The sequence below is a fragment of the Camponotus vicinus genome, unplaced genomic scaffold (genome assembly GCF_025532165.1).
Source record: "Camponotus vicinus isolate PSW18456_S1 unplaced genomic scaffold, iyCamVici1.0 SCAF_8, whole genome shotgun sequence".
NCBI classification, from domain to species: domain Eukaryota; kingdom Metazoa; phylum Arthropoda; class Insecta; order Hymenoptera; family Formicidae; genus Camponotus; species Camponotus vicinus.
The window spans coordinates 15,588,637-15,615,583 of record NW_028141980.1 but is presented as its reverse complement, the minus strand read 5'-3'; the positions used below and the strand labels follow the sequence as shown (position 1 = coordinate 15,615,583).

Here is a 26,947-nt window from a genome sequence, read left to right as displayed (position 1 = left end):
TGCAATTCCGCTTGTTTATCGTATAAATATTTGTTGCAGTTTTATGTGTGCATACTGAACGTTGACAGAGAAAGAGAGAGAGGAGGGGGAAGAGAGAGAGAGACAAAGAAAGTGCGATGAATTCAACTTTACGAGACTCGTTGGAATCTCTCGTTCGGCGATTAAAATTCATCTCGCATAATTGGCTATTATCCGTAAAATAATTAGTCACGTAGTTTCATAAGCGCACCGTTTGTTTTTAATTAAATCACGCGTGGAGAAGGGAAAACATGCGCGACGACATTCGGTTAGCGCGACCCCGCGAGTCTCTTGAGATTTCTTCGAGCTATTTCCAGTTTCCGTTTACCGAATCGCGCAAGAGTTGCGAAGCCCCCTTCTCTCCCCCCTCCTCCTCCTCCTCCTCTCCACCCCTTGCGTCAAGAGATCAAACGCAGACTACACAACCGCTCTCGGATACGCGGCGAACGCGATGAGCAAGAGTGTACAAAGTTATATCGGTCGAAACTTGTCGAAACTTATGCGGAATTTTAGAGCTGCCGCTTGTATTTTAAGCATTTAAGCGTTAAAAAACGGGATATCTCGCGTCGATGACGCGAGTGCCATTGGCTGTTATCGATTCTGTCGCCGGTTGAGGGATTTCCGAATTAAAGTGATGGCATCATGTGACGTTACACTAATTGATCGAAACTCAATGATAATAAATTATTACGGTTTAATGATATTACAAATGATTTAATATAGGCAATATGATGCCTGCAATAATATCTGTTTATCAGGTATTATTTATGTATCTTTAATGTAGAAAATATGTATATCAAAAACAATAATCTAATAAAATGCAAATCTAATAAACAGCACGATATTTTCCATCAAAAACGCAGACGATATTATTTTAAAATATGTGTAATTAAATATTATTTTACGTTTATTAAAGTTTTAATTATTAAGGTACACAAGAATTAAAAATATATATTTATCAAAATAAAGTTAAAAGTAAACTGAAGATTGTCAGCTCTCGATTTTGCGCGTATTTTTAAAGTTTAATTTATTCTTTTTTCCGTTATTGTTTATAATTTAAAAATTATTTTCATCTCTATTTTTAAAAGAAAAAGTTATTTCAGTTTTTAACAAGAAATATCGTCCTGTTTTGAATTATATCGAAAATTTATATATATAAAATGTATATATATATATACATATATAAATTTTATATAAAATTAAATATATAAAATATAATATAAAATATTAAAATAAAATATTAAATAAAATAAAATATTAAATATATATATATATATATATATATATATATATATATATATACTCTTGGACAAAATTAACGCATAATTTTTTTTCACTTTTTCTTTAAAATTTTTCGTTAAAATTTAAATATCAGCTTTTAAAGAAAAAGTAAAAAAAAATTATGCTTTAATTTTGTCCAGGAGTATATATATTATAGAAAATAAAATATTTTAACATAATTTAAAATATTTATGAATGAAATAAGAAAATATACATATTAAATAGCATTTTAGAATTGCAGGAATGTTTCGGATTATACATATTCCGATATTCTGGCAAGTTGCATCAGTGATAGTCGGATTAGACAGTAACTTCAAAGCTTAGGTGGTATTAGACTTAAGAATGGGTTTCTGCGATGATCCTAAGTGAATACACTTTGCGAACTTTGCGAGTTACGCGATAACTCGTATGATAACAAAGGCAGGTGCGAATCGATTATCATACGATTAACGTGACGGACTTCTGTATTAAATTATTTCTTAAATTAGGATTTTAAGTTATATAATTTTTGCAGTCAATCCCTAGACGATGGATGATCATTAAAAAATATCTATTGTTTTAAATATAATGCAAAAAAATGATTCATCGTATTTTAATGTTTATAAATATACTCTTTCATTTGCGTGAATTATTTTCATTAAAGATGTATCTTATTCAAAATTTCTTTTAACAATTTTATGGAAATATTTTAAAAATCAGCTGCTTGCCATTTAGATTAATTATGCCAGAACATTTTGTGTGAAATTATTGGATAATGAAAGAAATATTTTCAATACATAAACCATAAAGCCCATAAAGAGCTTATAAAATTTTCTGTTTACTAAAGATTCTCTCAGGATTTGTGAATATTTCGCGGGAATTCGCTTACCGCAATAAAGTACACGCAGTTGGGAAAACGCGAGTAATAATTGCGGCTACTTCGCCGTAATTCTCACGTACAAGCGTCAAGTGAACAATACAAAACACCGGTTATTAACTTATATTAAGTTCTTCGTTATTCGCCCGCTTTATTTTCCAACGACTCTTTTTTCTTTTTCTCGCTCCTCTTGGATTTTCGGTCAAATGGAAGATAAATGGAAAAAGGAAGAAAAAGTAAATAAGGAAGGAAGGAAGGAAATGGAGATACAGGGGATGCTTAAAAAAGCGAGAATGATAGGAAGACGAGGGAAATAAAGCGTCGAGTCGCCGAACATTTGGTGCGAATTGCATTCGCGTAGCTCCTAGAAGCAATGCCAGCGTCGCGACGCGAGCATTACGCTTAATTTACCGCTCGCGTTCTCCGCCGTTTGCCCCCTGTCTCTTTTTGTCGTCACTGTCGGGAAATATGCCGCAGCGGTGGCAGCAATTTAAACGAAGTCGGAGTAAAGCGACGAGGGAAAAAGATTCGAGATCGGAGTTTAGCGTCTTCACTTATATATTTGAAGTTTTAAATATTATTAATTCACTCGTAAATATTTACGAGAAAATTTAGTTCTCGAGGAGCGATCTATTTCTTATGCGAGAAAATCTTTTCTCTGATAAATCGAATCTAAATATAACATGAAATGGATATATTTAAAGCATCACATTGCATTTTAAAACGAAAAGTGTCTGGATTTTAACTAGTAATTTAAACTTTCTGTCATCATATATCCTTTGTTTTGGCATCGCGAAGAAAAATATTAATTATTTAGTCTCAACGGCTCAGATAGATATCAGAGAAGGCTTTTAAATAGACTATACGTAATCGAAATGAGCGATTTTTCCGCGTGTTTTGATCCCTTGCGATCGTGCATCTGTAATTCTGCAACAGACTTGGTGATCCTCGCGATTTTCATCGATGCTTTTATCTTATCGGGGCAGGATAGGAAATGTATCGCCTGTCGTGGATACATCCATGCACCTTGTGTCGTACAGACAGAAGTTTCTCATTCTCGAGTTTCCGCGATGGCTCGCATCAAATGCCGCGAAATGTTGCAATTCGATTGACCGGCCAGGGAAAATGGATTCCTAATGGTGAATGTCAGCTGCGAACAAGCGCGGCAAAACTATCAGTCTTGTAATGGAAACGGCGTGTCGTGAAAACCGAAGAAAGGAAGATACATCCCACAAAAGCGGAAAGGTCCGGACGAAAAGGCAATGAAAGGGAATATCGAACGAGAGGGAAAGAGATAGAGAGAGGGAAAGGGAGAGAATCTTCCTATCCTCCCTTCCTATCCTTCCTTCCGTTTCCTCTCCTCTCGCTTTCCAAAGTCTGTTTTTCTTCCATCCTGTAGAAGTAGTTAATGGTTTTCTTTGGGCGACTTGCCTCGTTGTGTTAATGCCTCTGCCGGTTGAATAGAATCTCCCTCTCCCTCTTTCTCTCTGTCTTTTTCTTTTTTTCTCTTTTCCTCTCTCTACCCCTTTTCCTGCTCTCTCTGTCATCCCACAGGCTCCTCGTCTTTCGTACGCTCGCCCTTTTTTCCTTTGCGCGTCGACGTCCTCACCGCGCACGAAGGCATCTTTCCATCTGTTCCGTCTGTCGACGCTCCCCCAAGGGTGTATTGTATCGATAAGTGGAAATCGTTTTCAATGCGGCAGAAAGCGTCCAAGACGTTTATACACACGAAGTGTGTCAAGAGTCGCGTGCGTTTTCTAAGCCATATAGATAGAAGTCGAAAGAAAAATCGACTTTACAAGCACGAATAAAATATATACACAATCGTAGTTTCACGAAAATTCTTATCTTTTCTCCAAACTACGATTGGGAATAAAAACCGACATAATTATCTTGAATTAATCAAATTAAATAAGAAATTATTTGTTCGGAGCATTAATAATTGAATGAGGGTAATTGAATATTTGATTTTTCGAAATTGAGAATTGTTTTTTGTTTTCGCAAATTAAGTTTCAGACTTGAAAATATATAAATTCTTCATTTAATTTCAAGTGAGTTTGCTTCGATAAAATTGCATTTCGTAAGTTAATTACTAATAGAAAATCGAAAAATGTATGTAATGTTATAAAGATAGCGACAACAAATTCAGAACGTGTATGCAGTGCACGTGATTTTTAATAAGTTCTGCATATATACTAATTGAATAGTTGAAATGCTCTGATTTTCCATGCTATCGGCACAAACGTAATTTAATGAGTTTGTTTGATAACAATTTTCCTTCATTTTGCGAGCGGTTTGAAATAATGGTTGACAATCCATCTACCCTTATCACTTGTTCTACCGATCGATGGATATTGACGCATTCTGATTTGGCATTTGTAGCGTTTCCTGCATTATTTATGATTAATTTGCCAAATTAAATTTGCACACATTGCTATTGGATAATTACTATTCATATTTAAATAATCCCGATTTCAATTGACATTTATTTACAAATTTACGAAACATGATAATGTAAAAGTTAAAAATTTATAGAGTAAATATAAATCGTTCTATACTTTGATATAATTTATATTTGCGCGATAACATATTATAAAAATGAAATTTAAATTCCCACTCGGTGTTAGGGAGGCCCGTTTCATTAGTACAGTGCCGTTAGTAGTTTCGTTAGTTTATTTAAAGCTAATTCTCTAGCGCTTAATGTCTGTTTTTGTTAATGGACATTTTTGTCTCTGCGTGTATTTTTCTTTGTATGTATGCAAATTTGGCATGAAAAATCTATCTAAAAAATGCCATAGTTCTAAAATTATTTCTTTGGAAAAATATTTATATCAGACCAAAAAAATGCGTTATTAATATATTTTATAAATTTATAATGCACAAAAATTCAAAAATTTTATTCTGTAATTTTTGTAAATTAATATTATTTGCAAAAATAAGTTTCTCTGAAATTTTCACTTTTTTTGCATACGATTTTCTTATGTCAATTTTTCATTTTATATTAAATTAGATGTAGACTAAAAATTTTTCGTAGTTACTGATCGCTGACTCATTCTGTTATTTGGAGATCATCGTCTCGATTACGGACCAGTTACGTTAGTGAAATATGAATAACCATGGCTAGACAACGTGACGCGTCTTAGTAGCCTTCGACGTGACTCCGAACGTGATTTCTAATTTTAGTTGCGACAGTCCATGTCCAGGACCGTATCTCTTTGCTTGCTTATGAGTGTACTCTTCTCCTGTAAAGTAATTTCTGTCTCTTTCTTTCTTTTATGACAGATGTAAGCAATTATGTTTAAAAACATGTATCTGAAAGTCTTAAAAACAAGGCAAATAAATACATTTAAAATATTAAAAAAGACCATCTATCGCAATATAAGTATATTGTATTTCTAATGTGCATAGCAACAAGCAATCATTAAACTTATGTTGTTATTTCTATGATTGGAATATGAAAACAATATAGCCAAATATAATCAAATATTTTTCTTAAAAATGTAACGTGAAATATTACCAAAATATTTCTAAATAGATTTTATATTATCTTCATTTCATATTATCTTCATTTCATATTACAGAATTATTATATATACACTGAAAAAAGAGTCAATTATAAAAAAAAATATAATTAATTTACGTAAAAAAAATATAGTTATAAAAATATAGGTTTCTATTTTTATTACAACTATTTTCTTTACCAATGTATATACACTTTTGACATTTGGACAAAAAGCTCATAAAATATATCACAATCAGTCCCTTGTCTGTCAAGCGAGAAATCTGCGAGAGAGAAAGAAAGAGATCCCATTGAAGATCGCATACATTATTATACTTCATCACATGTAGAATCAATAGGCGACGCTTACATTATATGATCGCATACGTTATTATACTTGAATACTTGTAGAATCAATAGGCGACGTCGCGACGCGAGATTCGTACTTGATTCGTATTTGTGCGAATGTATCGTGTTACGGAAGTTTTGACGTGTTTCGCGAGCTAACACGGAACTAAACTGATAGACCGCGGAGAATAGGGAGAGAAAACATCTCCCTGCCGCAGCCCGGAGGGATGATATTTCTGAGAAATGGTCGGGATCGTATCCCGATGGGAGGCCAACTCTTGTCGCGCGGTGCCTCGTTAAGCCGAATTTTCCTAGCGGATTCTCTCCGCAGCATCGCGCCTCACAGCATCCCCGGGCGACACGAAAGTCGGGCAAATTTTGCCGTCTGCACGGGCCGATAAAGTGCTCCGATAATTGCGAATTTCCCCCTCGCCTCCCCGGTTGGCTCTCGAATTCGGAAGCTCTCGTGTTTTTCAAATTTAACGGGTTTCTTTTTTAAATATTTATTCTATAAATTTCTATGTATAATATAAATTCTCGTATAAAAATCTATCGGTTAAATCGGTTTATCACCTAATGAAAAGCTAAGAAATATCAGACTTTTAACTTTAAGAACATATGTCGTACATTTAAAAAGGCAATAAAAAATTTTAATATATGGGAAATGCTTTTCGAAAAGCATCTTCCAATCTAAGCGCGACATAAAGATACCCAGTTAATAAAACAAAAGCGACCAGCCCGTCGTTGCATCGAGTAATCTAGTCTAGCCGGGTATCGGCGACGATAAATCATTCGTTATGCTGGTCGCGCGATCGACAGAAATTCCAGCTGGAATTCCGTAGCCGATACTTTGGAATCGAGTCACACAGGGTCGAGGAATTCTCGCGTCGTATATCCAGCGTCGCGGTCGGACTTTCCCATCTCTCTGTGTTTATCAAAGATTCCGGTCATCAGTGGGAGAGAAAAAGAGCTTTGATTTATGGTGCTGTTTTTGCTTCCCCTGCGACCTTAAAGGATGATTTTCCGTTCCGGGGGATCAAGCTCGATGAGACGAAGCGACGCCGAAATAATATCGCTCGCGTTCAAGCACAGGTAGTCAAAAGCTTCGTCGCGCGCAAACTTGTCCCCTCGACAAGCTTGAGGTCGAGATTATAAATACCATGACCCATCAATGGCGCTGCTACCGCCATTCAGAGCGTCGAGGAGAGACAGTGACGAAAATAGAGAGATATATATAAGTGGAAGGTAGAAAATATAGAGAAGGCCAGGTGAAAATATACAGGATAGTAGAGAAACGAGAAATTGTATAAGTATATATTAGTGGACCTCGATTAAAAATCATAGCGTCTGTATTTCAATGTCTATAATTCAGTGTCTGTAATTGAGTATCTATAAAATTTATTTCAAAGAGAAATCTAATAATATATAATAATATAATAATAATAATATATAATATAATATGATAATAATAATAATATAATAATATAATAATAATAATATATATAATAATATAAAATATAGTTTAAGAGACGAGCTAAATTTGCATATTAGAATAGATTTTTTAATAAAAAAATATACAAATTGATGGAAAGAAAAAAAATTAGAAATATTTAACACTTTACATATACGATGTATAAAAAACATAACACTATTTTCCAAATTTTCGCGTGTTTTCCGATGATGAGAGTGAGCGGAAACATCTGCACATGATTGAAACGCTTGGAGCATAATATCGTTCATGTATTGATGATATTTGAATAGCATCCGAATCAATGTCACGCACAAATGCGTAAATATTCCTAATGCATGGATACGCTGGAATAACTATCAAAACCATTCGATATTCGATACGGTGAAAATTGCTCGCGAAGTAACAATATCCTCCCGGAAAAAAAGTATCGATATCTGCGGGGAATTTTCTATCATTGCAATGTCCGGGGAGGAGTTTGCGGCCAAGAAAACTCGTGCATTTCCGTTTGCAGCCGCGCGATTCCCAGCACTTTGTTAACGGTCGTATAATTACATCGATATCTTCCGAGTTGAAACTCCACCATCCTGCGACTCATTTTGCGCGTTCTGCTCAAAATGTCGCGCGGAGAGAAACGTCAATGGAAGGAGATAGTCGCGGAGTAAGACAGTCGGGCATCTCCGAGTTTCGATGAATATTTTATAACGATGTAGAGAGAAATATATGAAAGAGGGTCTCTCGTTTTCTTTGAAGACGGACGAGTTATCTCAGAAGTATCTTCAAAAATAATCACTCGCGTAAAACTTTTTTTTCATTCCCATATTTGCGTTCCTTTTCTTGTCTTTTCTATCTCATTGCTTGCGGATATCGCGATTCCGATAACATTGAGCTCGTACTTCATTCTCATTCTCGTTTTCTCTTTCCTCTTACCGCAACGCAATAAGGTCGCCTTAACGCTAATTGATTAGTCTCGGTGCGCGAGAAGGTTGAAGGAGAAGGAAAGGTCATGTGGATATCCGCGAGAAAGGAAAAGACTGACGTTATATTGCCCTTTTTAATTCTCCATTGTATCGCGACGCGAACTTTAATTTTGTCAACGGCCTCTTCTATTATTCGGGAAGCACCCCTTTGATCCTTTGAGGATGTCCCGCGCGGAAAGAGAGAGAGAGACAAGTTCCTTCCTTATATTCTTGCCGGGCAAGAAGAACCGCAATATTGCGTTATTACATCTACACCGTTTCCCGTTTATCCCAACTATGTAGTTGTCGGCGAAATGGTAGTAAAGTAACACTTTTATCCCGCGAAAACCTTCTTTGATCCGAAATCGTTCTCGGTCCATTAATTTAATCCGGAAATGTGCGCGCAATTCTTTTTCAATGTAACCGGATGCAATATAAGTGACGCTTGCAAAAATTCTGTAAATAAATAAATCTCTCTCTCTCTCTTCACATATATATAAATACATATTATAATAAAATATAATAATTATATATATAATAAAATGGATATATGAAAAAACTTTATGTGAGCATTTATATAAAATAATAGAAATCATTTGATCCAATTTTTGATTGTCAAGCAGAATCAGACATAACATGTCAGTAATATAATTATAAATATATAAATATTAGATTGTGTGTGTGTGTGTGCGTTGTATAAATTTTAATATTATATTATATTTAATATATATTTCAATAATATTTTCCAAACAATCACACAATTATTTTCTCGATAAAATCCCCTGTTATAACGTAACTAGTGATTTTGCGAACGTAACGAGCCTTTTAATCCGTTCTCTTGAAATAACCGCAAGATTGTGGGATTGCAGGGTCCTCGAAGAGGGGTCAAATGTGCCGGCAATGCCTGACCTATCGGAACGGAAGAATCCAGGATACTTCGAATCCGAGGGGTGCCGTTTGGGCTTTGCACGAAAGAAAAGACGACGGGGAATCCGGTATGGTTCTTAGCGAGGATGAAGTGCCCGAGAGACGGTGAAGTCCTCTGGAGAGCTCTCAAGTGTTCCCTATCCTACGACCGTCTCCATCCCCTTCACCCACTCTTTCCCGCCACCGATTCCTTCTCGGGTGGTCGGACGACCTCCAACCTTGAGTAGCGAGGCACTTTCAAGAAGATACACCGCCCCCTCCGCGTCCGTGAAAGTCTTAGCTCGCATGACTGTGATATATATCGCGGTTACGCCCTGATTCGTCAAGAACCTACCCTTTTCTCCGTCTCGCACCCCGGAACTGGCTCCTCGCGACGGATCGTTCTCATTTCTCCTCCCCCTCTGGCATCCGTCCTCGCTCTGGACTTCCGCTTTTGGACTGCGCCTTCTGTCTCGCTCCTACTTCCGTCCTCTTCCGCAGGAAAAATTTCTGCAGGATATGCGTCTCGCGATGGCGGACAAGTTACTATCGCCCTTCTTCGTCGAGGGATTACAGGTGACGTCTTTAACTTTTTTCATCTTCTCGCTCTCCTTTCCTTCTCATATTTTGCCGCGTTTTTTTTTTCAAGACTTATTTCCTTAAAGCACAATGAATCATTTCATTCTTATACTATTTCCTTTTTGCCGAGCTAAATTTTTGAAATATTGGATATTTGTGAGATTTTATCGCCCGCGCGATTATTCGAAGAAGCGAGCGTCTAATTGTTTCGAACAATATATTACATTTGTGAATATATTCGCGATATAATAAGTATGCTTTCGCTTTAAACAAACGCGAGCGTCTCTCGAACGTTTGAAAGATTACGACGGGTGAAATATTAAATCCCGATTAATCCTTAATAAGCATGTCAGTTTGCGTAAAACGCGGACGCGTTGCACCGTAGTCTCCAATTTTCCTAAAAGGCGCGCGTCGTGCCTGCTGTTTCACAAGCGATATCATGTTACAAAGCAATTTTTGAATCCTGCTCTCTCTTTCTTTCTCTTTGTCGACGTAGCCGACTATTGGACGTATTTCCCGAACGTTTTCAAAATCAAAGGCACGACGTGCCCTTTGAAAATATTCCTCCTAAAGCGCTCACTCGAAGCTCCCTCCCTCCGTTTCGAAGTGTTGCAAAGGGCTTCTCTCAAGAAGCGTCAGCTCCTCGAAACTCGATCGATGAAGGGAGGATGAACGTCACCGTTTCGAATAAAATATCGGTATCATCGGAATATCTTTGAAGATTTCACCGGGAGATATCGTCGGTGCAAGCAAGAAGGAAGTAAATTGAGCAGTAGCGCGCGATGCTACTTCTTTCTTCCTTCCGGGATATATTTTTGATCGAATACTTCGTACACACAATCTTGACTGTTATTCGTAGCCGGGTTTGGCAGAACGCGAATATATCTCCTTTATGAAAAATAAAGATACGCAATTTTAGTCAAATCATAAAATTAATAATTGATTAAATTATTTATTATTTATCTTGTAATTATTATTTATTTTATAGTATTTATTATTATTTGTTATTTATTATTTATTTATTATTTATTATTTATTTATTATTATTGATTTTTTTAATTTAAAGTCATCTTCGTTTTTCGATATTATTTTCTACAATTTCAATGAAATATTTTTAAAAAATTTTTATTTACGATTATATTAGAAATATAAAAATATGAAAATAATAAATAGCAATATATATATATATATATATATATATATATATATATATCACAAATATAAATAATCTACACCTTCAACATAGCAAATTCAATAAATTCATAAAAGCTTATATTGATTCGTAATACAATTTCTACAATGGTGTTCGCTGGCAAGTCTTCCATGAGAAAAAAGCATTGGCTGGTAATAAAAAATCGACATAACTCTTGAAAAATATCCCTCGCGATCGTTGAAATACTTTTAGAGGATTTGCAAACAGAGTAGGTACTTTTCCAAACGGGACCGATTTAAATCTAAGCAGAGTTTTGGCAAGCGTGCCGAATCGCGATGGCGACGTATGCGAGGAAGAAACAAGAACGTGGTCTCCTCTTCTCTTGCCCAGAATGATCTTCTCTCTTCTTCCTCTTCTACTCCTTCTCTTGCTTCCTTCTTTCACCTATTACTTTGGCTCTACCTTGTTCTGTTTCTCGGCTCTCGTATTTCTCTCTGATTCATCGAGCACGGTGAGTCATCCGAGGCAGACGAGAGATGGTGGACCTTGCCGCGAATCTAAATAAATACGGACACGCGAGACCGAAAGAGAGGTGAACGAAAGGGCGGGAGTTGGGCAGCGCCAGCGAGACATCACTTAGAAATGCGTGAGTAAGAACTTCACGCTGCGGTAAATTTATATCGTTTTCTCACTACCGTCATCTCCTTGATTTTCTTTTCTTCAATCCAATTTTACAAAGCGCAAGCTAGATCGATCGATCACTTCGCGAGACATTTTTTTTCTAGCGTCCTGAGAAATTTATTTTTGAAATTTCACATTTTCTTTCTTTAAATACGCTGTCTCGTAGTTACTTATCTAGCAATAGATAAATCTTCGTAGAAATTTCTAACATCTGTTTAATAAGTTAAGGAAAATTCGAACTTATCTCTTGTAAATTTTCTTATTAACGATATATAATAGATGTTGAAAATTATAAAAAGTTAATTTTGAGAATTGCAAAGGTGCAATTTTATTAATGTAGTGATTGATATCATTTTATTAATGTCTCTACTTGGAAATAATCTTTCCTATTAATTTTTTACTCTTTATCTATCAAAATATTAAGTTACATAGTTTTAATATATTTGAAGATATAATTGCATTTTTTGTAATTCCAAGCGGATGAAACTTTAATATCTAAATTTTAATAATATCTAATAACAGAATAATCGATAATTTCATCAAAGAACACCTTGTTCGTTTGAACAACTAAAAAGAGCTTAAAATAAAATAAAATTCATATTAAAGATTTTAATTCAATTCAAAATTAAATCAACCAATTATTTCAAATTAATAGGAAACTAAGCTTTATTAAGTTTAATTAAGTTACTTAATTTTCAATGTTTAACATAATGGATAATTATACATCCATGAAAATTCTCGTTAAGGAAAGGTCGTCGCGAAATTCGTCGAGGAGTTTGTCGTAAGGAGTTTGTTCGATGCCGATGGGACATTCCGTATAGTCCGCACTAAATAGCGTGTTCGTCCGGGTAACTCCGAATTACAGACTTTACATTGTAATTTACACGTCGTACACCGCGTACTGTACGCGTTGCCCCTTTATTTGAGCCCGCATCGTGGTGGTTGCTGGCACCGCCAACATTGCGCCGTAAAGTTGCATTGGATGTAACGAGGATGCTCGGCAAGGCGGAAACGAAGTTTCGCGAGAGAGACTGAAGCCGAAGTTGGGAAAAAGAGACCAAACGGGACAGCCACGTGGGTCCTGCTGTTGCTCGTGCGACGACAATTAACGAACGAACGATTAATTATCCGCTTTTCTGTGCGTGCGGCCAACGACGACAATTGCGATTATAATAGAAATTTCTGTCCGACGCGGTGACAAGAATGGCGGCTAATATTCGTGATGAATCTCATGTGAAGTCGACGAAGAAAAACGGCCGCTGTCGACGGAAAGATAGCTAAAAGGTGATGATTTCTATTGTATTTGTATTTATATTCTTTGAATGTGCGTCCGCGAATTAATAATTAATTAAAAATGAGCTGACCAAATCTAACCAACGCGTTTTTTTTCGGCAACGTATAAATGTGTAGTTATTTTTTTCTCTCCAAATAAAAAGGAGATCTTGAATAACAATATCTCCCGTGTGTGTATATGTACATGATAGATAAGGGATGTGGAATAGCTGTAAATGAATTAAATTAATTTCTAATTGTGACAATAGTTGTTGATACAATTCAATAATCAATAATCAATGTTATATAATTCTTAAATAAGTAAGACAATTTTATAAGGGAAAGTCAATATAAAATTAAAGTTAAATATGTCATAAATGATTATTGATAATTGAATTGTGTCACTGCCACAAAAATTAGAAACTATAATTTATTCCATTTACAACTTTTCACATTCATTAATGATTTTTCTTCGTAAATTATATACACATATCATAATTATATATGTATACAAGGTCTTTTTTACTTTTTTTCATAATCATATTGTGAATTCTTACATATAGAGATATTTCAAATTTTCCAAAAAAGAATTATCAGTGATAATTTTAATCAATCAAATAAATTCTGACGTTAATTTATTTTTCTTTTATTTTCAAAAACTTGTTACAAAACTATTTTTAATTATTTTAACGGTTATATATATATAAAAGTGAAAAAATACTGTATGTTTTTAAATTAATTCTACATCAATCCAAAGCTACAGCATTTGATTTGTTAAAAAAGAGAAAGTTGACTTTTGTTCAAATCAATATTGGTTATTCTAGAATGGATTATAGTAGAGAGAGAGAGATTTATTTACTATAATCCATTTTCATTATTTTTTTTCAATTTATAGCATAACGTTTATATATCTAAAAATAGATACAATTTCAAAAAAAATATCTGTTAGAAATCTCTTAGCATTTTCATATTAAAAGTTCATCTCATTGCAGCTTGTCACGAAATAAATATTAATTATAAATCGATCGTAAAATCTAATATTTGAAAAAATAAGAAAATTCAATAATCGATTTATATTTTTGTCGCCCATTTTCATCTTAAAAAAAAATATTCTATAAGTTTCCCATGGACACGTGAAATATTAATTGTCGAATTAAGAAAAGCGACGCAATCTAGTTTAATAAAAAATACAAATAGAGTCCCGGCGAATTCTCGATATCGATATCTATCACACTAACTATATACGCGTGTTCCTTTCTTCAACTTACAAATCTATTTTACTTTTATTTAAGAGGCCGCAGAGTCTTTTAACTAATACTGCTTTAACTAATCTGTAGAAAATCGCTAGTCGATCTCGCGATCATTCCACTCTTGTAGTTTTATCTCGTCCGTTCGGGGCTCATTTTCCATGCGGAGGCTTTCGGGGTAAACTCGTCGACGAAACGGCCGGCGCATCTCTGGACCACTTCCAAGACGCGTTGCAATTTCGAGAGAGATGTGCGAGAGAGAGAGGCAGGGGGGAGTCTAAGAGAGGAGGAAGAGACAAGAATCGGGCTGATTCTTCTCTCTCGGGTATCGAGAGTTCTCTTGATCGCGCTCTTTGGCGTTCACCCTTGACTCTTCCTTCCTGTCTCATCGCGACGGCCAGGAGTGCTGCGGCTTAATCGCGTTTGGCCGACTTCCAGGACACGAGCAGTAGCTACCGAGGAACTTGCCGTCCAGTCACCGACCATTATCCTAAAACTATGTTTGTCCCATCCGCCGGCGGATGCCGCGGGACGTGTATACGACGTTCGTTTAGTCGTTAAAGCCCGCTCTCTTCTTTTTTTCGTCCCTCCATCTTCTCGACTCCCTTCCTCTTGCAAGAAGCCTGAGGAAATTGTTTGACTACCGACGATTTGGTGGAATCTCGATATGTTTGCCGCGCTAACGAGAATTTCGAGTTTACGTACTGATGATTAAATTTATTTAAAGTTTAAAACTTAATTGTTGGTTTATCCTCCAACAATCAGCTGTCAATCGTGAGTCATACAATAGACAGGATACCTTTGACACTATAATTGAACCTTACGATTCGTAAAAAGTTCGTGTGAAGGAACGCAACGTGTTCATCGGCGAATTTCGGAGCATCATAAATGTTGCAAGCAGTTCGCAACACCCGGAGGAACTCGTCGCGAGTTGACGATCGATTAACAATGTAACGAGTTTCCGAAAGTAAGAACCGAACGAGAAGAGTGGCGAGGGTTGGAGAAAGAGAGGAGCAATGACGAGTATAGGGCGTTTTCCAAGCTTCGGATTTATTCGCGCGTATAATCAGAAGTATCAGAGAGAAAGAGAGAGGAGGGGGGAAGAAGGGGGAGAACTTTCCGTTTCCGCTCTGGCGTTAATACTTAACAACGGAAATATATAATCTCCTTGTTTCCGGAGCTCATTACGAATTTCCGCGAGCCCTCGCACGCATTCGAAGTGTTAAATTAACAAGCATTGTTCTAAAGAGAGATCTCATCGAGGGGCGCCAATCCTCCCTTTCTCTGTATCTTTCTTGTTCTCTCTCTCTCTCTCTCTCTCTCTCTCTCTCTCTCTCTCCCTTTCATAAAAGAGAAGCATCGTTAAAGCATCGTTAAAAAAATGCTCCGTTTGAAAGTTATTTGCGCTCGTTGCCGATCTCGCAAGACTCCGCATTAAAGCAGATGCATGAAATTTCAATCGAATTATATCACAAGTATCGTAAAATTTATGAAAAGATATTACAGTTTCGTGCGAGCGAACGAGCGTAATTGTTTTATTACCGCATCCACGTATTCTTTATATTCTTTCTATTACCGTTATCTCTTATCTTGAATATAGAAATTCACGGACGCGCCTGCGATGTCTCTCTCGATTCTCGAATTTTGCTCGCATTAGAATAAGTCATGCAATAAAGGGTTAATAGGACGCGGGAGTTAATTTCGCGAATTTCGGAGAGAAAGAGAGAGGTACGGAGAATGCGCATAATACGAGAACGAGCAATACCTACGCGTTGTTCGTGCCTCTCGCAAAACGACGTGCATTTTCCCGGCATGCACTTATACATCGGCGCGTCGGAATAACTTTTTCGCACAAAGAGCGTACCTCCGTTGCTGTTTTACATTACGGCGCGCGGCCGCCGAGATTGGCACACAACGCTGCCTTTATTTCCTTTGTCCAATTATGCGCCGCCCGTTTTAGGTAATTACACCACCGCCGCCGTCCCGGCTTTTCGGATGGGACGGCGTCGGATGATAATCCACGTAGCCAGATGATAATTTGTCACGTGCAGCGTTATAACGATAGCTGGTTTCCGCGAGGATATCCCCCATTCGCTTCACGCTCGTATTTACGACGTGAATTTATCGCCGTCGGATGCACGTTGATACGCGGATGTACGTACCAGCGTATCATTTTTTCACGTCGGATAATGAAGGAGAGGAATATAATATTTACGAATTTTTTAGATTATACGATTCGTTTATTTGGCGCATGAAAGAAGTTTAGCTTTAGAACGAATTTTCAAAAGACATATTTATAAATACGAGACGATACGATTGATTTTTACACGAGTAGATCATGCCTTTGTTGGGTCAGGCAATCATATCAATTTGTGCAAAATTATAAAATAAATATTCTAGACACGTAAAAATGATTTTAGAATATTATTTGTCTTTTTAACTGCGGAAAAATAAATAATAGATATCGTATTGATGAGATATAATGACACAAGACTCTACTGACGGCAATATTCCTCAAACTGGAAGTTTTCTCAAAGAGCCACGATAATTACTTATCGAATAATTAGAGGAGAGGTGTGGTAACTGTGAATCATCCTGCATAATGAGGCCAAGAGAATCTAAGCCGGCTAAGAGAGGGACGCAAGTGGGTCGTTTAAGTAATTTGCAGCTGCACAACCGACAATTGCACCATTAGAGTTAATTAATCTCTGCTGCTGAAGGAAATATTTGCACCTATTTTACTCGCGTTCAGCACAAATGTACGATTTAATACGGCGGTTTGTTTTGAGCCCGGTAAAATACTGGCGCACCAGCAGGGGTTCTATCGTCCTGGCTATTCCGTCAAGATGACGAGACGTCGTGCGAGGAATTTTTTAAACGCGTTTTAAAAAAATAGAATTGCGGTGCTTTTTAAGAGAGTGTCGAGAAGAGTACGCACAGCTCGGTAAACGAGACTTTAAAAATAATCGGTGTCATTTGATCGAATGAGCCTGATCGATTATTCGTTGTGTTAGCAATTTTGGTTTTAGCGATGTATTTACTTTTCTCCGACTTCGCGAAATATATTTTTATGACCGTATACAATAACATCTTTTTACAAATTCTTATCGGTGCGCAAATTAATTCTTTTGAAGAAATATTTTTCTTCTCAAATCTTGAAATTTAAATTTGAACATTCGGAAGAGATTTTGATTAAATGTCTCCATTTACGACATTTAAATTCAATTTTTTAATTCGTAAATTAGAATTTCTTCAAAGTCTAAAAAATTTTATTTTGTAAAAATATCTCATCAACGTGTTTCTTTTCTTTGTGTCAAATTAAAAAGAGTTATCGTATAATTTTTTTTCAATATATATATATACTTTAAAAATCATTTCTCACTTTATTTCTTGAAAATAATTTAAATTGGTAAATTATTCAAGTTGTTACGTGTCATTTTTCCGGAGAGCAGAAAGGAAGAGAATCCCATTATAACAATCGCCGATTCTATAACGAGAACCGAAAAGTCCAAGGGACAATTGCGGAATATATAACTCTACTCGGTGTCCGCGGCGAAGCTTTTCGAGCAGTTTGACCGAAAAGCTCTTCCCAGATCGTGCTTTTCCCAAAAGACAAAAAGAGCAGCAACATTTGCATATGCGCTCGGCCACCATCTCTCGCGTTTTTCCGATAAATTATATTTGCCAAGTCGGCGCAAAAGAGAGAGAGAAAGAAAGGCTCGGCCTCGGTCAGCTCGTGTACGTGCGAACCGAGAGAGCCGCGGCGAATGCAGATTTACGCAAAATAGGAGCTCGTTTTTGAGAGACTGTCGGCCAGCAAACAGAGAGAGGAAGAGAGACAGAGAGAGAATGCACATCCCGTCGACGAGACCGCTGCAAACGTGACTACGTATCCGGTGAACGTCGGTGCCGGACACAGGAAAACATATAATTTAACGGACAGGGATAGAGTTCGGTATGCTAAACGGACGTTCGACCTACTTTCGCGGGCCTCTATTATTACCGGGATCTTTGTCGACGTCGCGCGTTGGATTCACGTGCAATTTGCGTGGAATATTTACATGCGTGGAGTAACTGTTCTCCCCAAAACGTGAAGGGTAACACAATTTACTACGGTTTCTATGTACTGCGCGATTAAATTTGCGTATTAATTAAGGGTCTCGTGCGAGCAAAATGGTTTGTCTCAATCATAACTCGTCTAATAAATAAATAAACATCGCGAAAACATATACATTCAACTCAACTACCGAATTAAACGTTCGAAATATTGTTTTACGTATCTTTTACGTATCTCAAAAAAATTCACGGATGATTGTTACGTTAATTAAACTCTTATTTCGAGTTTACACAATTATATTGAGATCTAAAATGCTACGAATGATCGTTTTAATATATCCACTCTCATTTGAACGAAAGAAAATTCGAATATAAAATTCGCAAAAATGTAGTCTGCGCGAATATGCAACGACGGGCGAAAACGTCTCGAATGTTGCAACGAAACATATAATTCAGTGATGTTAAACAGTCTCACAAAGAAGAGAGGTGTTCATCCGAGTTTTCGTTGGCACCGATTGTTCCGCGAGCCGTGAGCGTAAAATTTCCCACGGAATAGTGTGAAACGATTCTTCACTTGTCAACGGAAAATATCCTTCGCGTTATTTTACGCATATTTAACGCGCTAAACTTTGGAAAAACCTTCTATTTTCTAACTCTAACATTCTTTTACGTATCTTGCTTTTTAACGAATTAAGTTCATTGTCGCGGAATCTAGGATAATGCGAGTTGTATCGACCACTTTCTGCCCTTAATATAAAATAATATAAAATTGGAGAAATTTAAGTAGAAGTAATTTGAAAGAATTTCTATTCTTATAATTTCTACATCACATTTTGAGAGCAAAATACGTTACAATATTAAAAAGTACGTTTTAATATTACTGATAAAATAAGGAACAGAATTTTTACCTCAATTCTCTATCTCCTTTATTTTCTCTCAAACGCTTATTGTACTCGAAACATTAATCTATTGCGAATCATTATTTTGAGGCAAGAGTCCAGTAAATAATTTTCAATTTAAGATAGTTCTCTGAAGTTCTGTATACTCATCACGATAAATTTAGAAACAGATGATGCGCGATATTGTTGATAAATGGGCGATGTAAATCAGAGCTCAAGTATACTAATGGCGCGGCATGATTAAATGGTCGTGTAAAAATCGTCGCGCGAAAACTATCGCAGCGGCTTGCGCCAAGTCAAGTTGTGCGCCGGATTATCCGGCTTTTCTCGTAAAGCGAGATTTCGAGGAGAGTTGACAGCTCGCGGCAACTTTTATCCGCGCCACGATGCAACCGCGTTGCTTGGCCAAACACATTAATGTGGCACAGCTCGATGACGTAATGCGAGAACGGCTTTAGAGGATTTCAGACAGCTCCATTTTAGCCAGGTAATTCACTTTGTTGCATGATTATAAACTCGATATGACCCTTCGATGGCTCTTTCAGAGAATCAAATTCTACTGTGCGGACACTTCACGCCGTTGTGGATATAAATCAAAAATTTATATATCGAGGTAATCGGTTTTTCAGTAGACAAATATGCAAGTCGAAAGAATTTTTCTCGAGAATTTATAACTAAAATAATGATATGAGACTTAAAAAACTTTCTTTTCGTTTACAATCATATTGTCATTTCATAGTTATTAGTGTAATGATTAACAATATATATTTTATTCCGCGCAATTATTGCCTCGAATGCAGTTCGGATATAAAACTCGGGAAATTAGACATCTCCTTTCACGTCTTTCTCAGCATTTTTTCCGTTCGCTGTTCAGACTTTCCGTCTGTAAAGTCCTTCTGGGCATCCCATCGTGACTTTTGACGTGCTGCTCTCTCCTTGAATTACATGACGCCGCAATCGGCATGTCAGCATAATCTGTCATTTTTGGACTGTGTGGAATTCGCATCCGTGTCGAGTGAACGTAAATTGACATTTAATAAAAGCGCATTCGCGTATATACGATACTCTCGAATGCAATTTATATTCGTGATGACATATGATCAGTCAAGGACGAGTAAGTTTCGTGGTCACGCACAGTTGTCGGAACGAAAAAAAAAATTGAATTTTTCTTCTGTTTTATTTATTTACGCGAAATATACAAGTGACACTTGATATAGTTACAATTTGCAGTCTAATTCATTCTTGGAGAGAATTCTGCTTTAGATAAAGTTACAGTGTTAGAAACTTTACTTCGTTCCGTAAAAATTAATCTTCATGATTTGCATTTGATCTTGTAAAATTAAATATAATAGAATATAAACAGAGCTTTTCATTTTTAAGAGAGAATAATTTTTTATCAATTTAAAGTATGTACACTGTTTTTTATCAATTTAAAATATGTTCACTGTTTTACGTATTACATATTAATGCGTGTAACTATCACTTGGCAGTAGAGTAAGTCCGTATTCGATCAGACAAATCTTAATACAGTTTATCAAAACAATTTCTTATTATTATATTATACCTAGACACATAATAGGAAATTTAGAAAAATAAAGAATAAAGAAAAAATAGAAAATAAAGAAAATTTTTTAATAAATAAATAGATTATATACGTAGAATATAAAGTGGCTAAAATGATTTAGCCTTTTAACTGTTACAAGAGAAATATGTACTATTATTTAAAAATCTCGATATATTTCAATAACGCAAATTAACGATGATACAAAAGCAATCGCGATAGAAATTAAAAGAGATAACATTGATTTCAAAATTAAAACATTACATCGAATATATCCCCCCTAGTTTTTAATCTATCGTAAATTCAAAAATACTGCTCAAGTTCGATGGAGAAACAATAATATAAATATTTTTTTAACAGAATTATCTCGTTCATGCTATCTTTCGTTTCTCAAGATAGATCAAACACTAGTATAATAAACGAGTGATTGAAAATCACGATACAGTTTTCGCCCGCACAAACGGCTTTGCTCGCATAGTCGGGTCCTGGTATCTGCGCTTATCTCGAATCGCCTGCTCGTGAAACGATCGCGAACGGACTTCCGCGCTTCTCGTCGTGGCACTCGCCCTATATCTCGTCTCCCTTGCTAGCGTTTCAATTTCCTTGTTCGGCGAATTCCAGGCCACGTTGCGCGCCCCTGACTCGATATTTGCCAGCAAATATTGGCGTCGTGGCTTGGTCCCGGAGCGGAGGCACAACGAGCATTTATCTTAACCGCGGCAGCCGTCGCCTGGCACGTAAAGGCGTCGTGAAACAACAAGAGATGCATTCGCGATGCGTTCGCGGCGTTTAAGGCACGTCTGCAAAGAGCGACCTGCGAAATATCGAGAAACTAACGGACAAAAATCCCGTCTTTGCGACGAGCTCACGATCGTCGAATCGAGAAATTATCGCGCGATGAAACGTCTGTTTCACACGCGAATGACGGGACAAAAGAATAATCGATGCGCACGAAATTAATTAGCAGCGAATCAGACAGGCACGACAGATCGTCATTATTATTCGTCGGGAACGCGAATAACTCGCGGGAATTATTTTCCATCCCGATTCTCCGAAGCTTTATACCTTGGAGCAGACGGCGACGCTACACACCGTCGTATATAAATGTGGATGAAAAGCTGTTTTAGCTTTATCCCGGCAATCCCCGGTCTACGTAATTATAATTAAAAGTTGAAGTGTCGACCGCGTCAAATGCGCTAATGAGCGTCAGAGATGAAAATATGAAAATTCATTACTCGGACGTGAAAATCTCGCACAGCGAAAATCATTATACGATGACCACGTTATTTCGCCATTGGATTTCTATCGTCGCTTGCGATTTAATGAATTTCGTATTCGCGACTGTAAGCTTGATGAATATTAATTACAATTACGCGCTTTGCCCGCACAAAAGTACGGACATTTTGTTTAAAATGATGATGGGAAGATGATCCACATTCATTTTAATAATAATACTAATAATGCACACTTGCGTATGTAATTTTCCCTTACACACAAGTGGTAAATTTAAATTTAAATTTTTCATTCGATTCACTTTTTCCACGCTTTTGACACGTATCTATTTCTTGATACGAACTGCTTGTGTTCTAATCCGCGCGTTTACACGATAAATGCGCAAGACATATCAAATGTGTCTACGGTTTCTCGTACGTGTACGGTTACACGGCACGAGCCATCGATTTTACGGCGAGGACGTGCGCGCGCTGTTTCCCCGATTGTCTGAAAACTCGGCTACCGGTTGGATTCGTTAACCCATTAACATTTTATTACCGGCAATTCTTCCTCGGGGCCCTCGTGCTCGCTGCGATTAACCAGCGGAAGTCGACGAGGAAACGTGAGTATGTACGAGAGTATAGCTCGAGATGTAACGGGAAGGGGGGAGGGGGATGGGGCACATAAAAGGGGCAGGCATGGCGGAGGAATAAGTTCTTCCGAGGCGCTTCCGTTTCGGGGAGGGATAACGGGAACGTGAATGGAAGTGGAAGAGATTTGTGAGTGGAAACACGGAAAATACGAGGACGTACTTCCACGACGTGCAGATCGTCGGGAGGAGGGCAGTCGTGGCGAGTGATTTATTCACCTAACCGTATATAGGAGCGAGATCGTATCGGAAGCATCGATTTTTCGTGCGGCGCGCGGATTGCGAGCGATTTGTCTTCCTCGAAGGTATCCTTCTGCCTCTCTCTTTCTCTCTCTTTCTCCCTCTTGCCGCCACCTCTCCACCCCATTATCGCCGGAATCGGCGATAATAATTGCTGTGGCATGACGACGCGAAAGCTGCAACAGCAACCTCATTTCTTCGTTTTGCGCGAAAACAAAATTCGTTTATAAATATCTTTTCGGAAAATTTAATGCGGCTATTCTTCTTATTTCCGCGCACGCGTGACGTAAATTTTCGCGATACTTTGCGTGTATTTTCGAGGCATCTGCCGGCTACATACATTACACAGTATATTTTACCCCATTAATATCTTTTCTACAAATTTACGACTCACGTACACGATCCTAATATTTTATTCACATCATATGGAATTATAAGGGTGAATTAATTTCACGGATCGCTGCGATTTACTTCGTTTTACCTCGTCCATATATAAAAAATTATTCAGCGGCGCGTTACTTCTTAATATTAATTTCAAATAAAATTCATTCGCCCTCTTCGCGATATTTGTAATTATTTAATGCGATCGTTACGTAATTTTATCGGGCGTACACTTTGAGAGGAGAAAAAGAAATTATCGGAGGTGTTTGAAATGAATAAGTACTTCTCGTCGACGGGGTGAGAGCGAAGCCAGCTCTATAATCCCCAGCGGAAGTCAGAATGTTCGCCATTGCAGTCACCTTTACCACCTAATCGTACATAAAGACAGTCTTTATGTCTGCCTTATCGTAACCACGTGGTGCAACATATGGACTCACGCCCACGGCATGTATAACGCCGCGATCAAGTACGAGATTATCGTATTGGCATACATTTTACGAGAAATCGGTGATTTAAAATGGAACGGATATATCGATAAACGAATGATCTTAGTTTCGTAGAGCGTACAAATCGCCAGTACATGGTACGTTGGCATAAGTCAGAATATTCTACTTTTAAGATAGGAAATGGCTAAAAAAAATTGAAACATTACTGGACGTCGAAGTGAAATGTTCTGTTAATGTTAAAATGACTAGAAGGTTGAATTAATTCTTTGGAGCGGATTTTTTTACGATTCATTTTACATCAAAGTTTGAAAGATACAATATTTTAAAAAAATTTATATATATCGTTATCTTTAACTAGAAATTATTAATGAATTTAATTTCAAAGTTGCTTGGAAAAACCTGCTCGCCTTAATTCAGCTTCCTGTCATGAATTATTTATCGGCCATTGACAACTTATAAATTGGATTGCTTCACGACTTTGTGGAACTTTGATAGCTGTCGATAAATTCCGTTTAACCACCATGGGAGTCCAAGTAAAGCGGATGGGAAAATGGAAGAAAATAATTAAAATTGGCTCATTAAAATTTTCATATACGCAGCTGCATTATCTGATTGACGGACGTCAAAGCTAATTAATCGGCCGGTCGGAAGCATCATAAATCCGAAAATTTAAATTGTTTCTCCGGATAAAAATGCCTTGTTAAAAATTAAAAATGTGAAAGTGCATGTATGATATTTTCATATGTAATGACAATCAAACACGCGCGTGTGTGTAATATGAGTATTTTTTACACATATATACACTGTAGATTTTTATTATTGAAATATATTACGTTAACCTTGTTTTTAAAAAATTACAAACTGATTTAAATGATATTACGTATTCGCGAATAATGAGAAAGCGAGAGAGAAAAAAAGAGAGAGAGAGAAAAAACGATAAATATGTTTTGCAATCATCCAATCGCGTAATGATTTGCAACACGTTAGCCAGTGCAACATTAAATGAATATAGTGTTAATGAAGATCTGATACCAATATGCCGTTAACGAGAAAATGGCAAGTTGGTTAAGCATCGAATTTCAAAGCTGTAAATTACATGACATTTTTCGTTATATTCCATCTTGCTTGAATTTCATAAGAACTAGAATGACATCTAATTAACTGATCGCTAGTATTTTTTTTTTCATTCAGAGATAAGTAGTTTTTACGGGCTTTAATTTGTAGATTAAAAATATTTATCTACATATCTGATTTTAATAGAAAATGTTGTGTAGGAATGTAGATTGTCATCTACATTACTTTTAATGAGAAAGATGAGACATGAAGAACTTTCAATGTTACATTAACATTTGGTATATTTGAAATTATATTACACTATGACATTATATATTATGATGTAATAAATAATTGAAGTATTGAATATATTTAATATATTTTTATAGATTCTCTGTAAAAAAATATAAATCATATTTTTAGAACTTTTTCCGATGAAATTCTCCCTTTGCGATAATATTCTGCAAGAAATAAGTTGATTAAAGAAAAATAAGATAAAAATATTATTCTTCATTTGATGAAGAAATTTATTACATTAATTAATCAGGGATTTAACTAATAATATCTGCTAATTTCCTTTTTGTATTTCCTTATTTACCTATTTTATTCACAATCGAGAATAAAAGAGAGATTAAATATATGCATGTGTGTAGGAGAGGACTGATAATTAAAATATGTAATATAAACTTCATTTCTGCGCGCGTTCCACATCCGATATTTAATTATATTGTTAAGTGATACCAATTTGCTGGCTGTAAAAAGAGATGCAGATTAAAATCCAAGCATTTTAAAAGTAATCTCCGATTTCGAAAATTAGAAATTTTGCACCAATTGAATTATTTTTAATTCACTCATCGTCCATAGATTTCTCGAATTTATTGGATTACATATACGATTCTTACAATTTTATTTCATTAATGTGATCCAGAAGATTACTAAATCTTTCTTTCACATTTTTGGCACGGTCTTTTCTACATTTCGGAGGGAATATTAATCGAGATTCAAAACATGTCCCTCCTCTCCTCTTTCGTGTCACGTTCTGTTTCGCCATTTGCGCGTTTTATTTCGCGACAGGTATCCGGTATATATCCGCGACAGTCTTGGTATTCGATGCCCGACGACGATGACTACTCGCACCTAGGGAAATCTCTCTTCCGTTCGCGCCATTACCGCGTAACGGTACTTCGCTATCTCGATGAAGTCAGTCGAGGGTCCTCGGACAGAAACGAGTCCTCGTCCTCATCCCCGGACCGATTCCGTCCGCGGAAGTCGTGAAGGACTTTCCGTTCTACTCTTTTCGTCGCCTCGCGCTCTCTTTCGTCCGCAATCAACGCGCGACATCGCCGATTCGAAGGCGTTTCCTCAAACAACTTTCTCGCTCCTCGTCTTCGCGTACTTCGACGTAGATCTCCGCGTAGATACCGACGATAGTCGACGTCGTCGTTCTGTCCTCATTACCTTTATCCCTCGGTTATTTCTATCTCCGCGATCGCGAATGCTTTTTCTCAAATATTGCTGGATATCGCGCGGAAAGGACGGAAATAATACGATACGGCATAAACTCGATTGTCTCTCCTCAATCGTTCGTTCGCCCTGACTGACGTCGAGCTTAAAACGCTCGACACCAGATTTCCGGAAGCTGTACCGTTTCCATTCGGAAACTTCCATTCGATTACGCCCGTGTAATTTTGCAGTCTCTGACAGTTGCTAAAGAGAGCTTTTGTCGAAATTTTAATAGTATTTTTCAATTTATGCGCTCTCTCGCAAATACTGTGATAAAAAAATTTTTAAATAAATATTTGTGCGAAATAATAACTTTTTGACGAGACTTTTAAAATTTAAAATTATTTTCTCACGTCGTTATTTTAAAATATAATTTTTTCGATATATATTTAATTCTAAGTATTAAGTTATAATTTATTCGATATATATTTAAGTTTAGTGCCTCTCGAAGTAGAACAACCCTATGTTGGATCAGACGCACTTCAAGTTGTATTTTCCTATAAGGTATAATGTTTTTGATATCTATAGATAATTTTCTTAATATATCTGTATATTTCTATAGATAAAATCATAAGAACTTATAAGAACATTACTTAATCCATCTCACTTAATTAACGTTTCCTTCATAAAAAGATCTAGATTCAGATGTTTTTAATTCGAGAAATTTACCGAGATAGATA

The 26,947-nt window shown here is 36.6% G+C and overlaps 1 protein-coding gene and 1 long non-coding RNA gene across 4 annotated transcripts in view; one reads left to right on the top strand and one right to left on the bottom strand.

Moving 5' to 3' along the window:
- Nucleotides 1–26,947, bottom strand: part of Vn (membrane-bound neuregulin protein vein) — a 325,672-nt gene that overhangs the window by 105,120 nt on the left and 193,605 nt on the right. The gene's annotated exons all lie outside the window — the stretch shown is intronic.
- LOC145976441 (uncharacterized) overlaps nucleotides 1–26,947 on the top strand; it is a 135,109-nt gene that overhangs the window by 12,077 nt on the left and 96,085 nt on the right. Inside the window, exon 2 of one of the 2 annotated variants that reach the window (XR_014440236.1) lies at nucleotides 9,299–9,424. This is a non-coding gene — a long non-coding RNA (uncharacterized LOC145976441). Of the gene's footprint in view, nucleotides 1–9,298; nucleotides 9,912–26,947 lie in introns of both variants that reach the window. The other variant, XR_014440235.1, reaches the window with a different exon arrangement.